At 39.0% G+C, this 10,758-nt stretch overlaps 1 protein-coding gene across 1 annotated transcript in view; it reads left to right on the top strand.

The window, feature by feature from the left end:
• Positions 1-1,528: 1,528 nt before the first annotated feature.
• PLA2G1B (phospholipase A2 group IB) overlaps positions 1,529-10,758 on the top strand; it is a 133,009-nt gene continuing 123,779 nt past the window's right edge. Inside the window, exon 1 of the mRNA XM_044069660.1 lies at positions 1,529-1,828. The gene's annotated coding sequence lies outside the window, so the exon portion shown is untranslated. The remainder of the gene's footprint in view (positions 1,829-10,758) is intronic.

Below are 10,758 nucleotides of genomic sequence, written 5' to 3'. Positions count from 1 at the left end.
TTAACAGGCAGCCCTTAGTAAAAAAATACAGGCAATAATATCCTAGGCAGTTGAAGTAAAACATCAGCTTTGTTACTCAGCAGACATAGATACCATGGAATAACAATTGCAAGCTAGATATACCTTTTGTCTAAGTTAGATAGGTGCATGTATTTAGACTGAAGCAGTGCGGTGAAGCTCAAGAAGACACAATTACACATTCACAAAATTATCATACTTTACCAAAAAATACAATAATATTTCTGAGGTACCAATTATGCAGATAGTAATTGAAACAATGTAAGCATGTCTCAACAGACAGCTATGCTAGGTATTCACATACTAGACTAGAATGACATAAAGCAAGTTAAGTTGGAGTAAGCAGGTATTTATAGTTCTTAAAGAGGTACATATAAGTGAGAGAATTGTCCTAGAAAACTGGTAGATGGTAACAACGCTTTAAAATGAAGCACCAAAGCTAGTCAATATAACAAGGAGCAACGCTCCTGATCATTAAACAGTAATAACATTTCCTAAATATTTAAACAGTTAGATACAAAAATGGAGTTTGCTTTTGTAGCCCACTGCCCAGTGCTTTAAATTTTCACAAATTTTAAGAAACACTAAGCTATATTTTGAAAGGTGAGAGTTCACTTCATTTTAATCAAATAAGAAAGTATGGTACTAGCTTTTGTAGCCCATGCATAGCACTTTAAATATGGGAAATTTACTAGCTATGAGAGCGGCTAAAAAATGAAAGAACACTAAGCTAGGTTTTAAAGGTGAGAGTTCTCTACTATTTAATCAGTTAGGTAAGTGTAGTACTTGCTTTTATAGCCCTTGCACAGCATTTAAAAGTGGGCCAAATACTAGCTATGTGAGCGGCTAAATGATATTCATTACATTAGGCACTAAGCCAGGGAGTGAATTTGAGAGATTTTCTGCTGGCAAACCAACACAGAATCTGTTTGGTCTATGTGCAACTACGCAGAAAAAGAATTCCAGGTGAAGAAAAGAAAATTCTTGGCCATTGCAAACGGAATAGCTAGAAGGAGTGGTTTAGATAAGAAGTCACTATATCCTAGCAATAAATAAATAAGTAAATAAATAAAATGTGTTTTAAACACGAAAAGCTTAAATTAAAACCAGAGCTGGATCCTCTGTGTACACCCCTGCATGCATTGATGCATGAACACAATCTGTTGCATACTCCTTTTCAGCATTCCACCATTCTGTGCAGAATTTAAATACAACATGTTTTGTGTGTGTGTGTGTGTGTGTGTGTGTGTGTGTGTGTGTGTGTGTGTGTGTGTGTGTGTGTGTGTGTGTGTGTGTGTGTGTGTGTGTGTGTGCATGTATGTGTGTGTGTGTGTGTGTGTGTGTGTGTGTGTGTGTGTGTGTGAGTGCGTGTGCGTGCATGTGTGCATGTATGTGTGTGTGTGTGTGTGTGTGTGTGTGTGTGTGTGTGTGTGTGTGTGTGTGTGTGTGTGTGAGTGCGTGTGCGTGCGTGCGTGTGTGTGTGGAGGGCTCACTCAATTACCCTGCCTAGGGCTCCATTTGACCATGATATATTTCTGAAGTAAATACTTTGTTTCTTCCTCTTCCACGTGTCTGTGTGTCCATGCATGAAAACATGGTACAGGACTGGAGGAAACTAAATAAGAAACTACAGACAAGACTGGAGAGAATCACAGTCATTTTTAAAATAACATCAGCCTAGTTATGCAGTAGTACAATGCAGTGCAGAGATTTGCAGTGGCAATTTTTTTTTTTGTTTAATTGAACCCAGCGAACTGGATTAATCACAACAAGTGAATCAGTCTGGACATTGTGGACAACCGGACTAAAGGTAAGTATTTTTTACATGAGAGGGATGGGGGATGTGTGTGTGTGTGTGTGTGTGTGTGTGAGAGAGAGAGAGAGAGAGAGAGAGAGAGAGAGTGCACACGCGAGTGCACATTTACTTAAATATTTTGAAATTGGATATTTATGTTATTTCTTTTCAATGTACTCTTCTGTCCTCTTTTTGTTTTGGTGGAGTGGGGGGGGGGTAGCTAGCTGGGCTGTGGTTTAAAGTAATTTGCCAAAAACCAAAAGCAAAGCTGGAACAAGTAACAAAACTCAGCATAGTAGAAAATATACTTTAATAAGTAAAGAACAGTTAACCACTTTCGTTAGGTTGTAACAAAAGACTTTTTCAAAACACCAGCTTACAAAAACAATTAAATTTAAATAACCTTCCTGTTGTACATCACATGACAAAAAACAGCCAACCATAGTTAAAGATAGATCCAAAATTAAGTAAGATGTTAATTACAATTTAAAATGCACAAACCGTATTAAACACCTAAAAAACAAAAATATAAGAAACATAAAATCATAAAATACATAAACTCATTTCCTAAAATAAATTTTAGTTGAACTGTTAAAGAATGTAATTTTAATACGCTCATAATAGACAGGCTTTCGTTAAGACCAGGGTGAATGCAGGCATTAAGCCTGATTTGCCATCATTCCAAGAACCACCCCTTGCATCTTTAGCTACTATGTCCAAACCCATAAATTCAAAGGAATGACCAGGAAAGAGTGAAATATGTTTTGTTAAAGCATTATTCATATTCTGCTTCCTAATGTCAAGCATATGTTCATAAATTCGTTCTTTGAATTTCCTTTTGAGTTTTTCCCACATAGTTACAATTACATTGTGTACAATGGGCCAAGTAAACAATCCGCCCCCCCCCTCCATGTTACAATTACAGAAGAAATTGTTTTTTTCTTTTTTTTTTTGTTTTGCAAAATCAAGTACATTTGACAGATATGGTTAGACTGGTCTATGCTGAGACAACCTGACCTTTCCTCCTGTTTCTACTCCATGCTGAGAAGGCTTGACACTCCCTCCTATTCCTCCTTCATGCTGAGATGGCCTGGCATTGACTCCTGCTTCTACTCAATGCTGGAATGGACTGCGGTGAGATAGGGAAACCCTGAAGTAAACAAAAGGTAAGCATACACAGTGACTCATAGGCTGCCTGCCCCTGTAGGTGTTACCCAGGCCTGGAATCATTTCCAGGTGTGAACCAGTAAAACACAGGTGGTTGCTTCAGTCCTCTGCCCATGTGCTTTAGATCATTTCTTTTATCATCCCTATCCACCCTCCACCCCTTCTGTTTTTGTTCCATTTCAGTGTAGAGATGTTCTCTGCGAACTACATAACAAATACTATGTGTGGTTGGTAGAGAACTCTGATCACATGATTCCCATTTTTCTTATTCCTACAGGACGATGTACCTGCTGGCACTACAGCATCCAAGTCATCTGACATTTCAGCATTTCATCCCTGCACATCTTCCAGAGAAGCTATTCTTTACCTGATGCTGTAGTACATACACGCATTGATAAGTATGCTTATGCTATGTAAGTGCAGTAATTCATACATATACACATAGGCATGCATACTTATATAATATACATATCCATATACATGTTTATAAAAAGATGTATATGTACACATACACAGACAGAAATATTTGCATATTTTCACATATATGCATGCATACACACACACACATACACACACACACACACACACATATATATATATATATATATATATATGTATATATATATATATATATATATATATATATATATATATATATATATATATGCACATGTGCACAGATAAATATCTGCACATTTTCATATCCAAACACACACACATGTATGTACATATACACCTACACACATTAAACTCTCAGTTAACTGGCACCCATGGGGATTGGTAGATGCCAGATAACTATAGTTTCTGGTTGCTTGAGAGTTACTGTTAAAAATAGCCCTGACTAATACTGTACCCTATACTATTTGTTTGGTTTGACTTGTTCTCAGGTTGGGGAGAGAGAGAATTTATACCTATCTTTTTTTTAAACCTCTAAGACTCCAAAAATGTAAGGTATGTTTCTGCGGGGGAAAATAAAGTACAACACATGAAAATTATACTGTATTTCTTCGATTTTTTTTTTTTTTTTTTTTTTTTGCTGTTTGCTTGAGTTCTGGTTAGCTGAGCATTCACTGTATATATTTGCATAAATGTGTAAATAATTTACTTTCCTGGTAACTCATTAGTGCACTCAAATTCTGCTTATGGTTCACTCACTCTTACTTTCAGGAAAACACGTCACCCTCCAAGCTCCATCCTGACCTGATCCAGGAACAAAACAAAATCAACTGACTTAGGGAGAGAGATCGAGAGACAATACCCTGTTGAGTGTAATTCTATGAAGTGCATTTGCTTATGCCAGACAGACATCATTCGGTATCTGAGTCCAGCATTGTGTTTGTAGAATGTCAGTGGCTTTTCTGAAAATGAAATCAGGCTTTTTGTCTTGTGAAAGCTTTTTTTTCCTATCTTCTGTTTATCCCTGTCCTGCCAACAATCATGTCTGTCCTGATGAAGCTCCATGACATAGAGAGGGGGGAGATAAAGTTGCGAATATGCAGCCAGCAGGTGACCCAAGTTTTACCAGCAGTTTGAGTGCCTGCAAGAGCTGCCAGAGAGGATGGGAGTGAGCGTCCATCCTAATCGGGGAGGGAGGTGGCTCTGGCTCGCTACATGCATGACACCTAGTAGGAGTATTAAGTACTTACCTAACAGAGTTCCAAACTAGACAAGCTTGCTCTACCTCAGTTTATTCAACCTAAAGTAGCTGAAGGGGAGACAAGCTTCTCCTTCAGATGTAGCAAATGAGAGCTCAAGGGACCCCAACAAGGAAGTGGAATGGTCCCAGTGGGAGAGCATGGGCTACTGTTCCAGGTCCAGCATACTGGTTAATTCTGCTTGATTCTCATCAGTGAACAGAGGGCAAAATCTGGCTTCTGGAGCAAAGAAAACAGGTTCTAGAATTCTCACACAGCCCAGGAATAGTGTTTTCCTAAAATAAATGGGCCAATCAGATAATGGTAAAGGAGCCATCAGGCAAGATCCTAGGGGAGGGGGAAGAAAAAAATCTGATTGTACTGGAACCTGTTCATCCTCTCATACTGAGTATCCCCAACATAAGCGCGAAAGACATTCAGTGGGGTCATTCTTCAAGTAGCCATGTGGATGCTTTGTGTCCTCCCCACAATAAGTGCATGTGGTATAGACCTTGACCACCTCCCTGGCTACAGGACAAGTGACCCATATAACTGCAGGAGCTACAGCATCCACTTCCACCCACTTGTGATGACAGCTACCACATACACAGCTTGGTGGCTTAATGCTTGCCCCCGAGCGATTACTTTCATTGCTGCTCCTGTAAGGGAACTGTGGTACTGGTTAGTGCTGGTTCACCACCCCCCCAGGTATAAGCATGTCCATTCTCTCCATACCATCTCCAACAAACACCAGAGCCACCAAATGAACCAAAGTCACCAGACTATAGTCGATTTTGTCATTCTATGGTCCATGAGTCTCTAATACAAATGACTATGAGGACTGTATGGTAATTAGTATACTCAGCTGAGGGTCAACATCTCCAAAACAAAAAAGAATGCAGCTGGTAATGTAGTACAGTAGCTTCTCTCACCCATCATCACCTCAATTTAAAGGCCATTTGAGATCTGAGGCCATGCATTTGAGATCCCTCTCTCTATGTTAATGAAACTGGCTATTTTGTGTCTTACAAAAGTTCACTTCTACGAGTATCTATCACTTCAGCTCTTCTTACTTTTTGTTTTTTGGGCATAGTTCTGATACGAAAAACAAACTTAAATCCTTTCAAACTAATTTTGAATGTTAGATAAAAAGACGCACACAAAAAAGGAAAATTCAGATGCGTTACAATGGTATTAAGCTATTCACAGCAGCAGAGTTCTAAGGACAGTCTTGGGAAAATAAGCAGCAAAGGGAGTTGTGGACATGTGGACACATTGCAAAGGGACTTTCCTTGGTAGATAATTCAGAAAATATGACAGAGGAACTAGCTGTAGAGATAACTGGCAACTCTGCTATCTTAAATGCTTAGCTTCAGGATGTAATATCAAGTACCTTTTTTCTCTCGTCAGAAAGTTAACTTGAAAGTATTGTTTTCCCTCTTGTGAAAAACCTGATGATGTTATAAGACCTAGAATAAACTTCTTTTCTAGTTTAAATAAACAGCTGCCCCTATCCTAATGAGAATGGCACAAAAAAAATTCTGAGCGTGGATTGTTTAACCATATAGATGGCGGGGTTTAAATTCTCAGTTATTTAAAACAGCTCATCCCCAGCTTATGGTACAGTTTAACAACATACTTTGGGAACTGATATGTAGCACAGCAAAGTCAGGTCCTAAGGAGAACAAACTAAATAAAAAAAGATGTGCTATCTGAGATCATTTTACATTTAGAAGCAGGAAGAAAGCATATAATTCACTTTCTAGACCATTCCAAAAAACTGGGTCTGCAAACAGATGGTTAGAGTCTGTTTCACATGTTATTGTCAGCCTAATGGGGAAACGTTATACCAAAATATGAACGGTTCTTCCTTACAAACAGGCAATTAGTCTTAAATCACTTACTGCAGGAGCATACTCCAGATCAAAATTTACTGTGCTCACTGAGCAAGCGGCTAGAGTGCTGTGCTGCCTTGCAAATGCTGGCTCTAACAAATACATAGCTTGCAAAGATTTGTCCAACAACGTTGTACAGAAAAGAAAACAATTATAGAAGATATTTATTCATTTATTTAAATAATCATGTAGTTACTTTTGTTGACCAAATGGACTTTGCAAACCGTGTACGTAGTCCACTATCCTGGGTTGCCATTATTCTTTATTCTATCGTTAGGTTTCATTTCACTTCTACATAACCATTCCTGCTTCTGTCTAGATATTTTCAACTTTTGCAAAAAAAAAAAAAGTGTTACTTCCAGGCAATCTGGCCTGCGAGGAGAATATCCGCACCTCAGTTGTGACGTGCCTGTCTCAAGCCCCACACTCAAGAAGCATGCAGTGGGGAACACAAGGCCATGTCTTGCACCACGGTTCAGCACGTTGCTTCTTCTGTGGCTCCATCCCCTCTAAACTGACATGCACTCTGCTGTATTTTTCTGTATACTGGCAGCACAGTGTCTACTGGCCTTGCAGGAATGCATTCCACTCTCCCCTCAGAGAGAGAGGTGAAGAGGCACAGCCCTTCATTCATCTCCTCTCTGCATTGGCTCCTCCAGTGCTGGGGCTGGTAATCGAACTCCAGTTGCCTGAGAACCAGGGGTGGCCCGTGCTATTGGACTGCCAGACTGCAGCCCCCCCCCTCCCCCAGCTGTAAACAATAAAGAAATTAAAAGAAAATAAAAGATAAAAAAGAAAATAAAAGATAAAAAAAATTCACACATGCGCACTAGTCCGGACTGCTGCTGAGACAGTCTGGAGCATGCACAGACTGTTTCAGCAGCAGCCTGGACTGGGAAACATGTAAGAGCATGATCCCAGAAGTCTATGCAGTTGTAACTGCAATAGACTGTCCTGGAAACTCATCAGAGCCGGACTGCAACATCAGCAGTCTAGAAGATCTCACGATGGGATTTGGAGCTATGTGGACACTGGACAGGCGGGAAGATCCCACAATGTGGACGGGCAGCTATGGATATATGTTATGGCACAATTTGGTTATATGTGTGGACGGGGATTTGGAGCAGCTACAAGATCTACTACAGGTAAGGAAGTGTGTGTGTTTGTGTGTGTGTGTGTGTGTGTGTGTGTGTGTGTGTGTGTGTGTGTGTGTGTGTGTGTGTGTGTGTGTGTGTGTGTGTGTGTATGCCCCAGTTGCTATATACTGGTGGCTAGACTCATGGTGATGATAGGAAATACCTCAGGCTTGAACCCTGTACCTTGTATGCAGGTGTTAAATACCTGAATTCCCTACCCACCACCATTTGTAAAAAAATTGCAGAGTTTTGCCTCATATTTGATCTGATCTGTTCCTCATAATATCTGTGGTTTCTAAAGGGTACAATGCTTGATATTTGATGGTGCAGTGGTAGCATTGTTGCCTCACAGCTGCAGGTTCTCAGGTTTGATTCTTGGCTGGGATGCCTTCTTTGTGGGGTCTGCATCTTCTTCCTGTGTTTGTGTGGGTTTGCTTTTGTGTCCCCCCATGTTACAAAGACATGTCTGCATTATTTCTTCCTGGGCCTCTGCTGAAAATTGTTTTTTGCTCCAAGTCAGACTGTCCTGATTAACAAATGTTAAATAAAATTGACAGGCATTTGAATTTCAGACTTCAGGTTTCTGAATGTTTAATTCCTTACATATTTGATGGTGCAGTGGTAGCATTGTTGCCTCACAGCTATAGGTTTTCTGGTTTGATTCTTGGCTGGAGTGCCTTCTGTGTGGAGTCTGCATCTTATCCCTGTGTTTGTGTGGATTTGCTCTGGTGTCCTGCCATTTTACAAAGTCATGTGTCTGCAGTATTTCTCCCTGGGCCTCTGCTGAAAATTGTTTTTGTTCTGTCAGAAGTAAAATTGACAAGCATTTGAATTTCAGACTTCATATTCTTCAGAAAATACATAGTAACACAACCTAAGTTTATAAGATGAATATTTGAAATTTGTCCTTATTTTTGGGACTGTATTACCCCATTATTGGCTTTGTCCAGGTTTTTTGTGCTAAGGTTGACAGCTATGGCAAGAACTGAATTCACTGAATTTGTTTGAGGGCTGTATTCCCTCATTACTGGGTTTGTCCAGGTGTTTTGTGCTAAGAGGTTCAAGGTTGACAGCTATGGTGAGAACTGAATTCATTAAATGATAGCCATATAAGTTTCAGTCTTACGCTCTTTCACAAAGCAGCTGATTTGGCGTAGTGGTATGTTGCTCTGGCTGTTTTGTACAGGGACCTTGGCAGTAAAATGTATGGTGGTAACACAGCACTTTATTCTAGCAACTTTCCAAGATTATACAAGCAATGTTTAATGTGTCCCTGGTTTTTGGGCTTTTGACCACCCCCCCCCCTCCAATAAATTTGGCTTTTTCCAGATTTCTTGTGCTGCGAAGTTGAGATGCAGTTGAGTATTGAGTAGATTTTACAAGGAGCTGAGAGCTGCAGGGGAAGAGAAGTTTAGTGCTGCTTATGCTAAGTCAGCTTCCATTGTTAATAGCACAACAGGTTGTGTACTCGCTTTTGATGCAGAAGGTTGTTGGTTCTACTCCCACAAGGGGTGAATGCTGCCATACTGAAAAAGTTAAGATACTTACTATGAGCCTGTTATCAGTTTGCCATCCATTTCCTATTGCAATATTACTAGCTTATCATTTTTAATGTAATATAGGCAATTTATTCCTCAGGGGCATCAGACACTTTATTTTTTGATGAAACCATGAAATATAAGGGTGTTTACTAGCAGCAACCTCTTCATTAGTTACAGATTTATTTAATGTGGAATTATTTAGATGACTTTTTTACTTCTTCAGAGATTGTGCATATTTACTGATAATGGTGGACTGTAGAATTGTGCATATATACTGATAATGGTGGACTGTAGAAGTTTGAGTAGACTTTTATGATGGAAATGTTCTAAACTGGGCAGTTTTGTCATTATGGGTGCATGCATTTTGTTTCATTGTTTACTGGAAAGATGTTTTGAATTGGGCAGTTTTGTCATTATTGGTGCATGCGTTTTGTTTCATAGTTTACTGTAAAAATTTTCAAAATAATAGGAAGGTGTATCAAAGGGCACATGTATGTTTCATATGCAAGGGGCCTATATTTGAAAACAGCCCAGAATTAATCTTTATCTGCCACTGGTAAAATGTATTTTCTTTGAATGTGGGTTTCAATGCTGTTTCAATGAATGTGAGTTTCAAGGGCAGAGAAGTTTTAATGCTGTTTGTTTAGCAGATGTCTTAGTGTTTGTGCTGTAAAATGCAAAATAAAACTTTCAAATGAAGTCCAAATCATCATAGAAGTAAATCAGTATGCACATTAGTGTTTATGGTAAATGGAGTGAAATAGCCAAGTAATGGATCATTGGAATGGCTGCAGGGGGAGGCTCCATTCGACCATGATTTTGTGAGGGGGAAGGGCGGCAAACTTAAAGACAGCCCCAGCTGAACTATACCTCCCAACTGTCCAGATTTTCAAAGAATGAATAGATTTTTGCTTCTTATTTTTGGTTTGTTCCTCATAAAATTTGTGGTTTTCTGGCAAATCATTTAGGAATTAAGTCACTAAATAATGATACACTGAGTTTCAGACTTCATAACCTTCAGAAAAATGCATGCTAAAGTAAGACCTGTTGTTCTATCAACTGTTTCACTTTATACAAGAGCAATTTTTAGTACTGTTTATATGTTCCCCCAATATATTTGGCCTTGTCCAGATTTATTGCATTAGCAGGTTGAGAGGTACATGCAAATAAATTGTTTTATAGAATTAGGCATAGCCAAACCTCTCAACTGTCCCTGATTTTGGCTCAAAATGTTGCTCTTTCCCCCTAATAATCCCTCCGCAAAATAGCAATTTCGGAAGAAAACATGGAGGGTTTACAATTAAGAAATAACTGTAATAATCAGAGTTAAAGATTACTTTTATTTCAGAAATGCATATAGATTATTTTATTTTGTCAGCTGCTCAAGTTAGCAGTACTAATATTAAAGTGTCCCTTCTTTGGCAGGTTCCCAGCTGTATTGTGTGGCTATTTTATATTTTTACATCACATTTTTGGTCCATTTTTCATAAAATTGTGGTTTTTTTTGGCAAATTAGTGACAAATCATTAAAGGCTGAAGTTAGAAAATAATGACAGACATTTGAGTTTCAGA

The sequence above is a fragment of the Protopterus annectens genome, chromosome 4.part0, assembly GCF_019279795.1.
Source record: "Protopterus annectens isolate FY-2018-M chromosome 4.part0, PAN1.0, whole genome shotgun sequence".
NCBI classification, from domain to species: domain Eukaryota; kingdom Metazoa; phylum Chordata; order Ceratodontiformes; family Protopteridae; genus Protopterus; species Protopterus annectens.
The sequence above is the reverse complement of the archived record's forward strand: the minus strand, read 5'-3'. Positions and strand labels throughout refer to the sequence as shown.